Raw genomic sequence first — 19,345 nt, 5'->3', positions numbered from 1 at the left:
GTATAGGCATCTGTAGGAGGTGTCTAAGTAATCACACCACACACACACAATAAAAGTTGAAAGTTGAAGCCCACTCTCTGGGAGCCTGTAGCCATTAGTGATTCCGGCTACAGCCACAGCTGGGCTGATGATGATGAAGAAGGGATGATGATGAAGGGATGATGATGAATGAATTATGATGATGGTGATGATGAAGGAATGCATGGTGATGATAATGAAGAGATGATGATGATGATGAAGGGATGAGAAAAGCAGAACCCGAAAGAAAGATTCCAGCAGTATTCTGTATTATTTATTGGGATGATTAAATATTGAATGAGTGTTGGTTTATCTCAAGTTGTGGAACTGTAAATGTTATGAGGGCCTGAGATACATTTGGACTGGATAACCACTGCTGAATGGTAGGGAGCTTTGCAATGAGCCAAATATATATTGAGCTATATATTAACAATGGTAGGGTAGTCTTCATTATTTAATGACAGTCACTCTCCTACATACTGCCGTTGACAAACCACTAGGCAACTGTGTCCTCATTATTGAGTTAATCTCCTCCATTGATATACTGTTAGAAGGCCTTTGAGATAATACGTTATGTGTGTGTGCATACATGTGAATTTATTTCAGCTAGTGTGGGTTGACAGGTATTGGAACACGCGCATATACACACACACACACACAAACTAACACACACACAGCTGATGCTGCACAATAAACTCATCCCAGCATGAGGATACAGGAGCCATGTAAATGAGTCTGCATGGTGGACCATTCATATTCTGCGTCCCAAATGGCACCCTGTTCCATAGTTTGACCAGGGCTCAAAGGAAAACCCATAGAGCTCTGGTCAAAAGTAGTGCAATTTTTAGGGAATAGGGTGCAGCTATGGGATGCATATGGGGCACTTGGTAGAGCATGAAGCTTGCAACACCAGGGTTGTGGGTTCGATTCCCATGGGGGACCAGTACGAAACAGTATTAAAATGTATGCACTCATTAGTGTAAGTGGCTCTGGATAAGAGCATCTGATAAATGTAATGCTGCTTCATAGGCCACTGATCATGAGACCTCATCAGGAAACAACATGCTTCTCCGTAGGCCACTGATCATGAGACCTCATCAGGATACAACATGCTTCTCCGTAGGCCACTGATCATGAGACCTCATCAGGAAACAACATACTGCTCCGTAGGCCACTGATCATGAGACCTCATCAGGAAACAACATACTGCTCCGTAGGCCACTGATCACGAAACCTCATCAGGAAACAACATACTGCTCCGTAGGCCACTGATCATGAGACCTCATCAGAAAACAACATACTGCTCCGTAGGCCACTGATCATGAGACCTCATCAGGAAACAACATGCTTCTCCGTAGGCCACTGATCATGAGACCTCATCAGGAAACAACATACTGCTCCGTAGGCCACTGATCATGAGACCTCATCAGGAAACAACATACTGCTCCGTAGGCCACTGATCACAAGACCTCATCAGGAAACAACATGCTTCTCCGTAGGCCACTGATCATGAGACCTCATCAGGAAACAACATACTGCTCCGTAGGCCACTGATCATGAGCCCTCATCAGGAAACAACATACTGCTCCGTAGGCCACTGATCATGAGCCCTCATCAGGAAACAACATACTGCTCCGTAGGCCACTGATCATGAGACCTCATCAGGAAACAACATGCTTCTCCGTAGGCCACTGATCACAAGACCTCATCAGGAAACAACATGCTTCTCCGTAGGCCACTGATCATGAGACCTCATCAGGAAACAACATGCTTCTCCGTAGGCCACTGATCATGAGACCTCATCAGGAAACAACATGCTGCTCCATAGACCACTGATCATGAGACGTCATTAGGAAACAACATGCTGTTCTTTAGGTCACGATCAGGAGAGCTCATCAGAAAACAACATGCTGTTCTTTAGGCCACTGATCACAAGACCTCATCAGGATACAACATACTGCTCCATAGGCCACTGATCACAAGACCTCATCAGGATACAACATGCTGCTCCTTAGGCCACTGATCAGAGACCTCATCAACATGCTGCTCCTTAGGCCACTGATCAGGAGACCTCATCAACATGCTGCTCCTTAGGCCACTGATCAGAGACCTCATCAACATGCTGCTCCTTAGGCCACTGATCAGGAGTCCTCATCAACATGCTGCTCCTTAGGCCACTGATCAGGAGTCCTCATCAGGACATGCTGCTCCTTAGGCCACTGATCAGGAGTCCTGATCAACATGCTGCTCCTTAGGCCACTGATCAGGAGTCCTCATCAACATGCTGCTCCTTAGGCCACTGATCAGGAGACCTCATCAACATGCTGCTCCTTAGGCCACTGATCAGGAGTCCTCATCAACATGCTGTTCCTTAGGCCACTGATCAGGAGACCTCATCAACATGCTGCTCCTTAGGCCACTGATCAGGAGACCTCATCAGGAAACAACATGCTGCTCATTCACTGCTCTCTCTCACCAGGAAATTCTTCGCTCCATTATAAAGACAAATAAAGACCTAAAGCACCATCATATTCAAATGTATGTTTCAATATTATGATGAGGAAGAGAGCTCTGTAGCTCTGTACTGTAACAATATTATGAAGAGGAAGAGAGCTCTGTAGCTCTGTACTGTAACAATATTATGAAGAGGAAGAGAGCTCTGTAGCTCTGTACTTTAACAATATTATGAAGAGGAAGGGAAGCTCTGTACTGTAACAATATTATGAAAATACTTGACCTTCAAAAAATTCTGCCATGAAAAGACTTGCCTGGCGCATTGGATCGCTGTATTCTGGTGGACATTTCTGCAGGCGGCAGCTGGGATGGAGCTGGAGACATTTCTGCTGGGATGGAGCTGGAGACATTTCTGCTGGGATGGAGCTGGAGACATTTCTGCTAGGATGGAGCTGGAGACATTTCTGCTAGGATGGAGCTGGAGACATTTCTGCTAGGATGGAGCTGGAGACATTTCTGCTGGGATGGAGCTGGAGACATTTCTGCTGGGATGGAGCTGCATTTCTGCTGGGATGGAGCTGAGACATTTCTGGAGACTGGGATGGAGCTGGAGACATTTCTGCTGGGATGGAGCTGGAGACATTTCTCCTGGGATGGAGCTGGAGACATTTCTGCTGGGATGGAGCTGGAGACATTTCTGCTAGGATGGAGCTGGAGACATTTCTGCTAGGATGGAGCTGGAGACATTTCTGCTGGGATGGAGCTGGAGACATTTCTGCTGGGATGGAGCTGGAGACATTTCTGCTGGGATGGAGCTGGAGACATTTCTGCTCATGGAGCTGGAGACATTTCTGCTGGGATGGAGCTGAGACATTTCTGCTGGGATAGAGCTGGAGACATTTCAGCTGGGATGGAGCTGGGATGGAGCTGGAGACATTTCTGCTCCTGCAGCTGGGATGGAGCTGGAGACATTTCTGCAGGCTGCAGGGGATGGAGCTGGAGACATTTCTGCTGGGATGGAGCTGGATACATTTCTGCTGGGATGGAGCTGGACATTTCAGCTGGGATGGAGCTGGGATGGAGCTGGAGACATTTCTGCAGGCTGCAGCTGGGATGGAGCTGGAGACATTTCTGCAGGCTGCAGCTGGGATGGAGCTGGAGACATTTCTGCTGGGATGGAGCTGGAGACATTTCTGCAGGCTACAGCTGGGATGGAGCTGCAGACATTTCTGCAGGCTGCAGCTGGGATGGAGCTGGAGACATTTCTGCAGGCTACAGCTGGGATGGAGCTGGAGACATTTCTGCTGGGATGGAGCTGGAGACATTTCTGCAGGCTGCAGCTGGGATGGAGCTGGAGACATTTCTGCAGACTGCAGCTGGGATGGAGCTGGAGACATTTCTGCAGGCTACAACTGGGATGGAGCTGGAGACATTTCTGCAGGCTACAGCTGGGATGGAGCTGGAGACATTTCTGCTGGGATGGAGCTGGAGACATTTCTGCAGGCGGCAGCTGGGATGGAGCTGGAGACATTTCTGCAGGCAGCAGCTGGGATGGAGCTGGAGACATTTCTGCATGGAGCTGGAGACATTTCTGCAGGCAGCAGCTGGGATGGAGCTGGAGACATTTCTGCAGGCTACAGCTGGGATGGAGCTGGAGACATTTCTGCAGCTGGGATGGAGCTGGAGACATTTCTGCAGGCTACAGCTGGGATGGAGCTGGAGACATTTCTGCAGGCGGCAGCTGGGATGGAGCTGGAGACATTTCTGCTGGGATGGAGCTGGAGACATTTCTGCAGGCTGTAGCTGGGATGGAGCTGGAGACATTTCTGCAGGCTGCAGCTGGGATGGAGCTGGAGACATTTCTGCTGGGATGGAGCTGGAGACATTTCTGCAGGCTACAGCTGGGATGGAGCTGGAGACATTTCTGCAGGCTGCAGCTGGGATGGAGCTGGAGACATTTCTGCAGGCTACAGCTGGGATGGAGCTGGAGACATTTCTGCAGGCTGCAGCTGGGATGGAGCTGGAGACATTTCTGCAGGCTGCAGCTGGGATGGAGCTGGAGACATTTCTGCAGGCTACAGCTGGGATGGAGCTGGAGACATTTCTGCTGGGATGGAGCTGGAGACATTTCTGCAGGCTGCAGCTGGGATGGAGCTGGAGACATTTCTGCAGACTGCAGCTGGGATGGAGCTGGAGACATTTCTGCTGGGATGGAGCTGGAGACATTTCTGCTGGGATGGAGCTGGAGACATTTCTGCTGGGATGGAGCTGGAGACATTTCAGCTGGGATGGAGCTGGGATGGAGCTGGAGACATTTCTGCAGGCTGCAGCTGGGATGGAGCTGGAGACATTTCTGCAGGCTGCAGCTGGGATGGAGCTGGAGACATTTCTGCTGGGATGGAGCTGGATACATTTCTGCTGGGATGGAGCTGGAGACATTTCAGCTGGGATGGCTGCTGGATGGAGCTGGAGACATTTCTGCAGGCTGCAGCTGGGATGGAGCTGGAGACATTTCTGCAGGCTGCAGCTGGGATGGAGCTGGAGACATTTCTGCTGGGATGGAGCTGGAGACATTTCTGCAGGCTACAGCTGGGATGGAGCTGGAGACATTTCTGCAGGCTGCAGCTGGGATGGAGCTGGAGACATTTCTGCAGGCTACAGCTGGGATGGAGCTGGAGACATTTCTGCTGGGATGAGCTGGAGACATTTCTGCAGGCTGCAGCTGGGATGGAGCTGGAGACATTTCTGCAGACTGCAGCTGGGATGGAGCTGGAGACATTTCTGCAGGCTACAACTGGGATGGAGCTGGAGACATTTCTGCAGGCTACAGCTGGGATGGAGCTGGAGACATTTCTGCTGGGATGGAGCTGGAGACATTTCTGCAGGCGGCAGCTGGGATGGAGCTGGAGACATTTCTGCAGTGCGGCAGCTGGGATGGAGCTGGAGACATTTCTGCTGGGATGGAGCTGGAGACATTTCTGCAGGCTACAGCTGGGATGGAGCTGGAGACATTTCTGCAGGCTGCAGCTGGGATGGAGCTGGAGACATTTCTGCAGGCTGCAGCTGGGATGGAGCTGGAGACATTTCTGCAGGCTGCAGCTGGGATGGAGCTGGAGACATTTCTGCAGGCTGCAGCTGGGATGGAGCTGGAGACATTTCTGCTGGGATGGAGCTGGAGACATTTCTGCTGGGATGGAGCTGGAGACATTTCTGCAGGCTGCAGCTGGGATGGAGCTGGAGACATTTCTGCAGGCTGCAGCTGGGATGGAGCTGGAGACATTTCTGCAGGCGGCAGCTGGGATGGAGCTGGAGACATTTCTGCTGGGATGGAGCTGGAGACATTTCTGCAGGCTACAGCTGGGATGGAGCTGGAGACATTTCTGCAGGCTGCAGCTGGGATGGAGCTGGAGACATTTCTGCAGGCTGCAGCTGGGATGGAGCTGGAGACATTTCTGCAGGCTACAGCTGGGATGGAGCTGGAGACATTTCTGCTGGGATGGAGCTGGAGACATTTCTGCAGGCTGCAGCTGGGATGGAGCTGGAGACATTTCTGCAGACTGCAGCTGGGATGGAGCTGGAGACATTTCTGCAGGCTACAACTGGGATGGAGCTGGAGACATTTCTGCAGGCTACAGCTGGGATGGAGCTGGAGACATTTCTGCTGGGATGGAGCTGGAGACATTTCTGCAGGCGGCAGCTGGGATGGAGCTGGAGACATTTCTGCAGGCAGCAGCTGGGATGGAGCTGGAGACATTTCTGCAGGCTACAGCTGGGATGGAGCTGGAGACATTTCTGCAGGCTGCAGCTGGGATGGAGCTGGAGACATTTCTGCAGGCTACAGCTGGGATGGAGCTGGAGACATTTTTGCTGGGATGGAGCTGGAGACATTTCTGCTGGGATGGAGCTGGGATGGAGCTGGAGACATTTCTGCTGGGATGGAGCTGGAGACATTTCTGCTGGGATGGAGCTGGAGACATTTCTGCTGGGATGGAGCTGGAGACATTTCTGCTGGGATGGAGCTGGAGACATTTCTGCTGGGATGGAGCTGGAGACATTTCTGCTGGGATGGAGCTGGGATGGAGCTGGAGACATTTCTGCTGGGATGGAGCTGGAGACATTTCTGCTGGGATGGAGCTGGAGACATTTCTGCTGGGATGGAGCTGGGATGGAGCTGGAGACATTTCTGCTGGGATGGAGCTGGGATGGAGCTGGAGACATTTCTGCTGGGATGGAGCTGGAGACATTTCTGCTGGGATGGAGCTGGGATGGAGCTGGAGACATTTCTGCTGGGATGGAGCTGGAGACATTTCTGCTGGGATGGAGCTGGAGACATTTCTGCTGGGATGGAGCTGGAGACATTTCTGCTGGGATGGAGCTGGAGACATTTCTGCAGGGATGGAGCTGGAGACATTTCTGCTGGGATGGAGCTGGAGACATTTCTGCTGGGATGGAGCTGGAGAGTTGTTGTTCCCTTATTTTTATTTTTGCTTAAAAAACAGCCGTTGCAATATTCATAAAGAGATGATTGTTTCATGACCACACACACACACACACACACACACACACACACACACACAGCGGTGCTGTAAATATTGGAGGGCTTCAGGGAAAAAATACGGTACTCGAAGCCTTATGGTGCTCTTTCATTGTTTCATTAGTCACACACACACACACCACACACACACACTTCACGCTGTCTAAACGTCAGTTTAATTTTCACGTTTTCGAGTCTTCGTAGGACATTAATTCATCAATCTGTATGCAGAACGGCCCCTTATAACTTCAATTCAATCTGTAATTATTCCTACCTGGGGATACGTCCCAAATAGAACCCTATTCCCTTTTTTAGTGCACTACAATTGAAAGGAATTGCACTATGTAGGGAATAGGGTGCAATTTAGGATGTAGACTTCTTGGAGTCATATGGTTGGTGATTGGCTTCAGGTATCCTGCTGGAAGGCGTCTGCAAATTAGCACACACACACACGAGGGCACACACACACACACAGAGTGAGAGAGAGAGGCCCATTGCCCTGATTGCTCACATCTGGTCATTAAAGTTGTATGTGTTTTCTGCCAGAGAAGTGGTGCTGCAATCACAAGATGGACAGAGGAACAAGTGGCACCACCTGCATAGCAAACTACAATCTGATTGATCCCTGGGTTAATTACTGGGCTCTGATTGGCTCTATAGGGGTTATTAACGGTACTTTGTTATAGGCTGCTGTACAAGTGTTGGATCTTAATTTGACCAGTATTGTCACAGCAAAATAATCCTGCAAGCAACAGGATTTGAACACTGAAACTTTTCCGCCGATGTAATGTTGCTTGATCGGTAGTTAGGCTATTAGCTGGCCAACATCAGGGCCACATGAAAAGTGCAGTACTGATAATATAACCATGTGGCTTTTCAGTGAATTTATGTTAATCACGAGCTCATCTGCAGGAATTTTATCAGCGATCAAAGTAAGATCCTACATGTGTATTGACACCCTGAGGTCAAACAGCAAAGGACAGCAAAAGGAGAGTCATCTTGAGTTCCATACCAACAGACACTAATGATCGATCAGGAAATGTATGCTTATTATCACTCATAGGCCCCGTATACACTCAACCTGTACAACTGATGTCATTCTCATAGGCCCTGTACAACTGATGTCATTCTCATAGGCCCTGTACACACTCGAGCTGTACAACTGATGTCATTCTCATAGACCCTGTACACACTCGAGCTGTACAACTGATGTCATTCTCATAGACCCTGTACACACTTGAGCTGTACAACTAATGTCATTCTCATAGACCCTGTACACACTCGAGCTGTACAACTGATGTCATTCTCATAGACCCTGTACACACTCGAGCTGTACAACTGATGTCATTCTCATAGACCCTGTACACACTCGAGCTGTACAACTGATGTACAGTACAACGTATTTGGCACAACTGTTGTGATAGGACAGTTTTCCCCGCAGAAAAATAATTACACAAACGTTGTGTAACCACATAATGGTTGTATAAACATTTTAGCTCAAACTCTGTTGTGTCTCAGAAATATCAGTTGTATCAAATCAAATCCCATTTTATTTGTCACATGCTCTGAATACAACAGGTGTAGATCTTACAGTGAGTCCTTAACCAACAATGCAGTTTAAAGAAAAAATAAGTGTTAAACAAGTATTTACTAAATAAACTGAAGTAAACAATAAATAAATAAAACATTTAAGAAGAAAAAATAAATGTCCTACCATTGTCACAACCATTGTGTCAAATATGTTTGTGCATCAGTTGTATGACTTGAGTGTATATGGGGCCATAGACTGAATCAACCCGAGTTGGTAGAGGTAGCCTGACGCTAGTGGAGGTTGTCTGATAGAGGTAGTCTGATAGTGTTAGAGTGGATTGTAGTAGAGGTAGCCTGATAGTGTTAGAGTGGATTGTATTAGAGGTAGCCTGATAGTGTTAGAGTGGATTGTCGTAGAGGTAGCCTGATAGTGTTAGAGTGGATTGTAGTAGAGGTAGCCTGATAGTGTTAGAGTGGATTGAAGTAGAGGTAGCCTGATAGTGTTAGAGTGGATTGAAGTAGAGGTAGCCTGATAGTGTTAGAGTGGATTGTAGTAGAGGTAGCCTGATAGTGTTAGAGTGGATTGTAGTAGAGGTAGCCTGATAGTGTTAGAGTGGATTGAAGTAGAGGTAGTCTGATAGTGTTAGAGTGGATTGAAGTAGAGGTAGCCTGATAGAGGTAGTCTGATAGTGTTAGAGTGGATTGTAGTAGAGGTAGCCTGATAGTGTTAGAGTGGATTGAAGTAGAGGTAGTCTGATGCTACTGTTAGAGTGGATTGTTGTAGAGGTAGTCTGATGCTAGTGTTAGAGTGGATTGTAGTAGAGGTAGCCTGATAGTGTTAGAGTGGATTGTAGTAGAGGTAGCCTGATAGTGTTAGAGTGGATTGTAGTAGAGGTAGTCTGATAGTGTTAGAGTGGATTGTAGTAGAGGTAGCTGATAGTGTTAGAGTGGATTGTATTAGAGGTAGCCTGATAGTGTTAGAGTGGATTGTCTGATAGTGTTAGAGTGGATTGTAGTAGAGGTAGCCTGATAGTGTTAGAGTGGATTGCAGTAGAGGTAGCCTGATAGTGTTAGTGGATTGTAGTAGAGGTAGTCTGATAGTGTTATAGAGTGGATTGTAGTAGAGGTAGCCTGATAGTGTTAGAGTGGATTGTATTAGAGGTAGCCTGATAGTGTTAGGTGGATTGTCGTGAGGTAGCCTGATAGTGTTAGAGTGGATTGTAGTAGAGGTAGTCTGATGCTAGTGTTAGAGTGGATTGTAGTAGAGGTAGCCTGATAGTGTTAGAGTTTGTAGAGGTAGTCTGATGCTAGTGTTAGCCTGATAGTGTTAGAGTGGATTGTAGTAGAGGTAGCCTGATAGTGTTAGAGTGGATTGTCGTAGAGGTAGCCTGATAGTGTTAGAGTGGATTGTAGTAGAGGTAGCCTGATAGTGTTAGTGGATTGTAGTAGAGGTAGTCTGATAGTGTTAGAGTGGATTGTAGTAGAGGTAGCCTGATAGTGTTAGAGTGGATTGTAGTAGAGGTAGCCTGATAGTGTTAGAGTGGATTGTAGTAGAGGTAGTCTGATGCTAGTGTTAGAGTGGATTGTAGTAGAGGTAGCCTGATAGTGTTAGAGTGGATTGCAGTAGAGGTAGCCTGATAGTGTTAGTGGATTGTAGTAGAGGTAGTCTGATAGTGTTAGAGTGGATTGTAGTAGAGGTAGCCTGATAGTGTTAGAGTGGATTGTATTAGAGGTAGCCTGATAGTGTTAGAGTGGATTGTCGTAGAGGTAGCCTGATAGTGTTAGAGTGGATTGTAGTAGAGGTAGTCTGATGCTAGTGTTAGAGTGGATTGTAGTAGAGGTAGCCTGATAGTGTTAGAGTGGATTGTAGTAGAGGTAGTCTGATGCTAGTGTTAGATGGATTGTAGTGGTAGCCTGATAGTGTTAGTAGAGTGTAGCCTGATAGTGTTAGTGGATTGTAGTAGTAGTCTGATTGTTAGAGTGGATTGTAGTAGAGGTAGCCTGATAGTGTTAGAGTGGATTGTATTAGAGGTAGCCTGATGCTAGTGTTAAAGTGGTTTGTAGTAGAGGTAGTCTGATGCTACTGGTAGAGTGGATTGTAGTAGAGGTAGTCTGATGCTACTGGTAGAGTGGATTGAGTAGAGGTAGCCTGATAGTGTTAGAGTGGATTGTAGTAGAGGTAGCCTGATAGTGTTAGTGGATTGAAGTAGTGATTGTTAGAGTAGAGAGGTAGCCTGATAGTGTTAGAGTGGATTGTAGTAGAGGTAGCCTGATAGTGTTAGAGTGGATTGTAGTAGAGGTAGCCTGATAGTGTTATTGTAGTAGAGGTAGCCTGATGTGTTAGAGTGGATTGAAGTAGAGGTAGCCTGATAGTGTTAGTGGATTGTAGTGGAGTTGATAGTGTTAGAGTGGATTGTAGTAGAGGTAGCCTGATAGTGTTAGAGTGGATTGTATTAGAGGTAGCCTGATGCTAGTGTTAAAGTGGTTTGTAGTAGAGGTAGTCTGATGCTAGTGTTAGAGTGGATTGTAGTAGAGGTAGCCTGATAGTGTTAGAGTGGATTGAAGTAGAGGTAGTCTGATGCTAGTGTTAGAGTGGATTGTAGTAGAGGTAGCCTGATAGTGTTAGAGTGGATTGTATTAGAGGTAGCCTGATAGTGTTAGAGGGATTGTTAGTAGAGGTAGCCTGATAGTGTTAGTGGATTGTAGAGTAGGATTGTTAGAGTGGATTGTAGTAGGTAGCCTGATAGTGTTAGAGTGGATTGTATTAGTAGCCTGATAGTGTTAGTGGATTGTCTAGAGGTAGCCTGATAGTGTTAGAGTGGATTGTAGTAGAGGTAGCCTGATAGTGTTAGAGTGGATTGCAGTAGCCTGATAGTGTTAGTGGATTGTAGTAGAGGTAGTCTGATAGTGTTAGAGTGGATTGTAGTAGAGGTAGCCTGATAGTGTTAGAGTGGATTGTATTAGAGGTAGCCTGATAGTGTTAGAGTGGATTGTCGTAGAGGTAGCCTGATAGTGTTAGAGTGGATTGTAGTAGAGGTAGTCTGATGCTAGTGTTAGAGTGGATTGTAGTAGAGGTAGCCTGATAGTGTTAGAGTGGATTGTAGTAGAGGTAGTCTGATGCTAGTGTTAGAGTGGATTGTAGTGATAGCCTGATAGTGTTAGAGTGGATTGTAGTAGAGGTAGCCTGATAGTGTTAGAGTGGATTGCAGTAGAGGTAGCCTGATAGTGTTAGTGGATTGTAGTAGAGGTAGTCTGATAGTGTTAGAGTGGATTGTAGTAGAGGTAGCCTGATAGTGTTAGAGTGGATTGTATTAGAGGTAGCCTGATGCTAGTGTTAAAGTGGTTTGTAGTAGAGGTAGTCTGATGCTACTGGTAGTGGATTGTAGTAGAGGTGTCTGATTGTATTGTAGTAGAGGTAGCCTGATAGTGTTAGAGTGGATTGTAGTAGAGGTAGCCTGATAGTGTTAGTGGATTGAAGTAGAGGTAGCCTGATAGTGTTAGAGTGGATTGTATTAGAGGTAGCCTGATAGTGTTAGAGTGGATTGTAGTAGAGGTAGCCTGATAGTGTTAGAGTGGATTGTAGTAGAGGTAGCCTGATAGTGTTCGTGGATTGTAGTAGAGTAGGATAGTGTTAGAGTGGATTGTATTAGAGGTAGCCTGATAGTGTTAGAGTGGATTGTATTAGAGGTAGTCTGATGCTAGTGTTAGAGTGGATTGTAGTAGAGGTAGCCTGATAGTGTTAGAGTGGATTGTATTAGAGGTAGCCTGATAGTGTTAGAGTGGATTGTCGTAGAGGTAGCCTGATAGTGTTAGAGTGGATTGTAGTAGAGGTAGTCTGATGCTAGTGTTAGAGTGGATTGTAGTAGAGGTAGCCTGATAGTGTTAGAGTGGATTGAAGTAGAGGTAGTCTGATGCTAGTGTTAGAGTGGATTGTAGTAGAGGTAGCCTGATAGTGTTAGAGTGGATTGTAGTAGAGGTAGCCTGATAGTGTTAGAGTGGATTGAAGTAGAGGTAGTCTGATAGTGTTAGAGTGGATTGAAGTAGAGGTAGCCTGATAGTGTTAGTGGATTGTAGTAGAGGTAGTCTGATAGTGTTAGAGTGGATTGTAGTAGAGGTAGCCTGATAGTGTTAGAGTGGATTGTATTAGAGGTAGCCTGATAGTGTTAGAGTGGATTGTCGTAGAGGTAGCCTGATAGTGTTAGAGTGGATTGTAGTAGAGGTAGCCTGATAGTGTTAGAGTGGATTGTAGTAGAGGTAGCCTGATAGTGTTAGTGGATTGTAGTAGAGGTAGTCTGATAGTGTTAGAGTGGATTGTAGTAGAGGTAGCCTGATAGTGTTAGAGTGGATTGTATTAGAGGTAGCCTGATAGTGTTAGAGTGGATTGTCGTAGAGGTAGCCTGATAGTGTTAGAGTGGATTGTAGTAGAGGTAGTCTGATGCTAGTGTTAGAGTGGATTGTAGTAGAGGTAGCCTGATAGTGTTAGAGTGGATTGAAGTAGAGGTAGTCTGATGCTAGTGTTAGAGTGGATTGTAGTAGAGGTAGCCTGATAGTGTTAGAGTGGATTGTAGTAGAGGTAGCCTGATAGTGTTAGAGTGGATTGCAGTAGAGGTAGCCTGATAGTGTTAGTGGATTGTAGTAGAGGTAGTCTGATAGTGTTAGAGTGGATTGTAGTAGAGGTAGCCTGATAGTGTTAGAGTGGATTGTATTAGAGGTAGCCTGATGCTAGTGTTAAAGTGGTTTGTAGTAGAGGTAGTCTGATGCTACTGGTAGAGTGGATTGTAGTAGAGGTAGTCTGATGCTACTGGTAGAGTGGATTGTAGTAGAGGTAGCCTGATAGTGTTAGAGTGGATTGTAGTAGAGGTAGCCTGATAGTGTTAGAGTGGATTGAAGTAGAGGTAGCCTGATAGTGTTAGAGTGGATTGTATTAGAGGTAGCCTGATAGTGTTAGAGTGGATTGTAGTAGAGGTAGCCTGATAGTGTTAGAGTGGATTGTAGTAGAGGTAGCCTGATAGTGTTAGAGTGGATTGTAGTAGAGGTAGCCTGATAGTGTTAGAGTGGATTGATTAGCCTGATAGTGTTAGTGGATTGTAGTAGCCTGATAGTGTTAGAGTGGATTGTAGTAGAGGTAGCCTGATAGTGTTAGAGTGGATTGTATTAGAGGTAGCCTGATGCTAGTGTTAAAGTGGTTTGTAGTAGTAGTCTGATGCTAGTGTTAGAGTGGATTGTAGTAGAGGTAGCCTGATAGTGTTAGAGTGGATTGAAGTAGAGGTAGTCTGATGCTAGTGTTAGAGTGGATTGTAGTAGAGGTAGCCTGATAGTGTTAGAGTGGATTGTATTAGAGGTAGCCTGATAGTGTTAGAGTGGATTGTCGTAGAGGTAGCCTGATAGTGTTAGAGTGGATTGTAGTAGAGGTAGCCTGATAGTGTTAGTGGATTGTAGTAGAGGTAGTCTGATAGTAGAGTGGATTGTAGTAGAGGTAGCCTGATAGTGTTAGAGTGGATTGTATTAGAGGTAGCCTGATAGTGTTAGAGTGGATTGTCGTAGAGGTAGCCTGATAGTGTTAGAGTGGATTGTAGTAGAGGTAGCCTGATAGTGTTAGAGTGGATTGTATTAGAGGTAGCCTGATAGAGTTAGAGTGGATTGTCGTAGAGGTAGTCTGATAGTGTTAGAGTGGATTGTAGTAGAGGTAGCCTGATAGTGTTAGAGTGGATTGTATTAGAGGTAGCCTGATAGAGTTAGAGTGGATTGTCGTAGAGGTAGCCTGATAGAGGTAGTCTGATCGTGTTAGAGTGGATTGTAGTAGAGGTAGCCTGATAGTGTTAGAGTGGATTGAAGTAGAGGTAGTCTGATGCTACTGTTAGAGTGGATTGTTGTAGAGGTAGTCTGATGCTAGTGTTAGAGTGGATTGTAGTAGAGGTAGCCTGATAGTGTTAGAGTGGATTGTAGTAGAGGTAGCCTGATAGTGTTAGTGGATTGTAGTAGAGGTAGTCTGATAGTGTTAGAGTGGATTGTAGTAGAGGTAGCCTGATAGTGTTAGAGTGGATTGTAGTAGAGGTAGTCTGATGCTAGTGTTAAAGTGGTTTGTAGTAGAGGTAGTCTGATGCTACTGGTAGAGTGGATTGTAGTAGAGGTAGTCTGATGCTACTGGTAGAGTGGATTGTAGTAGAGGTAGCCTGATAGTGTTAGAGTGGATTGTAGTAGAGGTAGCCTGATAGTGTTAGAGTGGATTGAAGTAGAGGTAGCCTGATAGTGTTAGAGTGGATTGTATTAGAGGTAGCCTGATAGTGTTAGAGTGGATTGTAGTAGAGGTAGCCTGATAGTGTTAGAGTGGATTGTAGTAGAGGTAGCCTGATAGTGTTAGAGTGGATTGTAGTAGAGGTAGCCTGATAGTGTTAGAGTGGATTGAAGTAGAGGTAGCCTGATAGTGTTAGAGTGGATTGTATTAGAGGTAGCCTGATAGTGTTAGAGTGGATTGAAGTAGAGGTAGCCTGATAGTGTTAGAGTGGATTGTAGTAGAGGTAGCCTGATAGTGTTAGAGTGGATTGTAGTAGAGGTAGCCTGATAGTGTTAGAGTGGATTGTAGTAGAGGTAGTCTGATTGTGTTAGAGTGGATTGTAGTAGAGGTAGTCTGATAGTGTTAGAGTGGATTGTAGTAGAGGTAGCCTGATAGTGTTAGAGTGGATTGTAGTAGAGGTAGCCTGATAGTGGTAGAGTGGATTGTAGTAGAGGTAGCCTGATGGTGTTAGAGTGGATTGTAATAGAGGTAGCCTGATAGTGGTAGAGTGGATTGAAGTAGAGGTATTCTGATAGTGTTAGAGTGGATTGAAGTAGAGGTAGCCTGATAGTGTTAGAGTGGATTGTATTACAGGTAGCCTGATGCTACTGGTAGAGTGGATTGGGAAGCCATATACATCCATAATGGAATGGATCAACTCGGGCCGGCAGTCATTTCCTCCCAGAGCTTCAGGGGCTGCATGCATTGGATTCAGCCAAGCCAATGATGAATTGGAGAGAGAAATCACTTGAGTGTGTATGTGTAGTAGGTACGTGTAGTTTATCATTCAACCCCCTCTCCTCTACCTCTCCTCTGAGGACTCATGGACTTGCATTAGTCATTAACTCTCTGCTCCAACATGAATAGATGTCCTGTAATGCTAAGTAGTCGCTGTGTTGCTCCTCATATTCCGTGCCTTGGCAAAGTCAAGTGATTTCTCTGTCTCTCGCTCACACACAATGTACACACACTGTACACACACTCATAGACACATGCACACCACCATATGTTAATGATGTATGTACATCTCTGGCTTCCTGGGTGCCCTCGTTTCCTTCATTCATTAATCCTGAGTGAATAAATACCTTAAATTATTGTATAATCTAGTTCCTTTGTAGACCAGAGTTACAGTATAGACTACCCATTATTATACCATAGTAAGTAACCATAGTAGATCATTATTACACTGTAGTAAGTACATATATACTGCGTGATAATAATTGTCATGTATAATCTAGTATATTTGACCATAATGTTACAATGCACACTGTTAAAATAAAGGTGCAGTTTGAACCCATCTATGGATTTCACATGACTGGGAATACAGATCTACATCTGTTGGTCACAGATACCTTTAAAAGAAAAAACGGTAGGAGTGTGGATCAGAAAACCAGTATCTGGTGTGACCACCATTTGCCTCATACAGTACGACACATCTCCTGTCGTACCCGTCGATCCAGAGCATCCCAAACATGCTCAATGGGTGAGATGTCTGGTGCGTACGCATGCCATGGAAGAACTGGGAAATGTTCAGATTCCAGGAATTGTGTGCAGATCCTTGGCGACATGGGCTGTGCATTATCATGCTGAATCGAAGTGATGGCGGTGGAAGAATGGCACGACAAACGGGCCTCAGGATATTGTCACGGTATCTCTGTGCATTCAAATTGCCATCGTTAAAATGCAATTGTGTACGTTGTCCGTAGCTTATGCCTGCCCATACCGTTACCCGACCGCCACCATGGGGCACTCTGTTCACAACGTTGACATCAGAGAACCTGTTATCTTTTACTTCAGCTCATGAAACATGGGACCAACACTTTACCTTTTGCCTTTATATTTTTGTTCAGTGTAGATCGGTGATATAAGTGTTATGTTCAGATCAGATTACCATGATTTGGTTAAGGGCAAGAAGGACAACTGCTTGTTGCATGGCTGCATGTATATAACAAACACAGATTCAATGGAAAATACCCATTGATACGGGAACAGCATGCTCCTTCTGACACGACATTCAGTATAAACTGCTCTTCGTTCTCTGTTGACAAATCATTTTTAAATCAGCACAGGGACACAGCACTTTATATCACTTTAGTGTTGTGGAAGAACCTATTTCTGGACACATTATTCAGATCTCACAGCATGTGTCTCAAATGGCACCCTATTCACAACGTAGTGCACTACTTTAGACCAAGAACCACAGGGCTCTTCAAAAGTAGTGCACTATGTAGGGAATAGGGTGCCATTAGGACTGAACCCCAGTGTGTGGAGGGAGGTAGGAGAGGCTGCCTTCTATTTATTATGCTCTTCTTCTGTTTAGACTGATCTACTGCACTGGATACACATGTGCAACACACACACACACACACACACACACACACACACACACACACACACACACACACACAACACACATCACACAGCCTCACAATGGCACACATCTTAACAGTCTCAGTGGTTGTAATGGCACACATCTTAACAGTCTCACAATGGCAGTACACTTAACAGTCTCACACACAGTACATCTTAACAGTCTCAGTGGTTGTACAGCTCACATGTTAACAGTGTCAGTGGTTGTACAGCTCACATGTTAACAGTCTCAGTGGTTGTACAGCTAATGTTAACAGCAGTACAGCTCACATGTTAACAGTCTCAGTGGTTGTAATGGCAGTACATCTTAACAGTCTCAGTGGTTGTAATGGCAGTACATCTTAACAGTCTCAGTGGTTGTAATGGCAGTACATCTTAACAGTCTCAGTGGTTGTAAGTACATCTTAACAGTCTCAGTGGTTGTACAGGCTACATCTTAACAGTCTCAGTGGTTGTAATGGCAGTACATCTTAACAGTCTCAGTGGTTGTAATACATCTTAACAGTCAGTGGTTGTACAGTACATCTTAACAGTCTCAGTGGTTGTAATGGCAGTACATCTTAACAGTCTCAGTGGTTGTAATGGCAGTACATCTTAACAGTCTCAGTGGTTGTAATGGCAGTACATCTTAACAGTCTCAGTGGTTGTAATGGCAGTACATCTTAACAGTCTCAGTGGTTGTAATGGCAGTACATCTTAACAGTCTCAGTGGTTGTAATGGCAGTACATCTTAACAGTCTCAGTTTGTTTAGGCAGTACATCTTAACAGTCTCAGTGGTTGTAATGGCAGTACATCTTAACAGTCTCAGTGGTTGTAATGGCAGTACATCTTAACAGTCTCAGTGGTTGTAATGGCAGTACATCTTAACAGTCTCAGTTTGTTTAGGCAGTACATCTTAACAGTTTCAGTGGTTGTAATGGCAGTACATCTTAACAGTCTCAGTGGTTGTAATGGCAGTACATCTTAACAGTCTCAGTGGTTGTAATGGCAGTACATGTTAACAGTCTCAGTGGTTGCAATGGCAGTACATCTTAACAGTCTCAGTGGTTGTACAGCTAAAATATGTTGACAATCTCAGTGGTTGTAATGGCAGTACATCTTAACAGTCTCAGTGGTTGTAATGGCAGTACATCTTAACAGTCTCAGTGGTTGTAATGGCATGTTACAATGTCTGGTAACAGTCTCTTAGTGGTTGTACAGCTACATGTTAACAGTCTCAGTGGTTGTAATGGCAGTACATGTTAACAGTCTCAGTGGTTGTAAGTGGTCTCAGTGGTTGTCAATGTCTCAGTGGTTGTACAGTCATGTTAACAGTCTCAGTGGTTGTAATGGTGTGTACAGCTCACATGTTAACAGTCTCAGTGGTTGTACATGCACATGTTAACATCTTAACAACAGTAGTGGTTGTAATGGCAGTCTCAGTGGTTGTACAGCTCACATGTTAACAGTCTCAGTGGTTGTACAGCTCACATGTTACAGTCTCACATGTTAACAGTCTCAGTGGTTGTAATGGCAGTACATCTTTAACAGTCTCAGTGGTTGTACAGCTCACATGTTAACAGTCTCAGTGGTTGTACATGTTAACAGTCTCAGTACATCTTTAACAGTCTCAGTGGTTCTCAGTGGTAATGGCAGTACATGTTAACCGTCTCAGTGGTTGTAATGGCAGTACATGTTAACAGTCTCAGTGGTTGTACAGCTCACATGTTAACAGTCTCAGTGGTTGTAATGGTCTCAGTACATTAACAGTTGGTTGTAACAGTCTCAGTGTGTTGTAATGGCTACATGTTAACAGTCTCAGTGGTTGTAATGGCAGTACATCTTAACAGTCTCAGTGGTTGTACAGCTCACATGTTAACAGTCTCAGTGGTTGTACAGCTCACATGTTAACAGTCTCAGTGGTTGTACAGCTCACATGTTAACAGTCTCAGTGGTTGTACAGCTCACATGTTAACAGTCTCAGTGGTTGTAATGGCAGTACATCTTAACAGTCTCAGTGGTTGTAATGGCAGTACATATTAACAGTCTCAGTGGTTGTAATGGCAGTACATGTTAACAGTGTCAGTGGTTGTACAGCTCACATGTTAACAGTCTCAGTGGTTGTACAGCTCACATGTTAACAGTCTCAGTGGTTGTACAGCTCACATGTTAACTGGGGTGTTAT

This window comes from Oncorhynchus keta, unplaced genomic scaffold, assembly GCF_023373465.1.
Source record: "Oncorhynchus keta strain PuntledgeMale-10-30-2019 unplaced genomic scaffold, Oket_V2 Un_contig_11201_pilon_pilon, whole genome shotgun sequence".
Classification (NCBI taxonomy): Eukaryota; Metazoa; Chordata; class Actinopteri; order Salmoniformes; family Salmonidae; genus Oncorhynchus; species Oncorhynchus keta.
The sequence above is the reverse complement of the archived record's forward strand: the minus strand, read 5'-3'. Positions refer to the sequence as shown.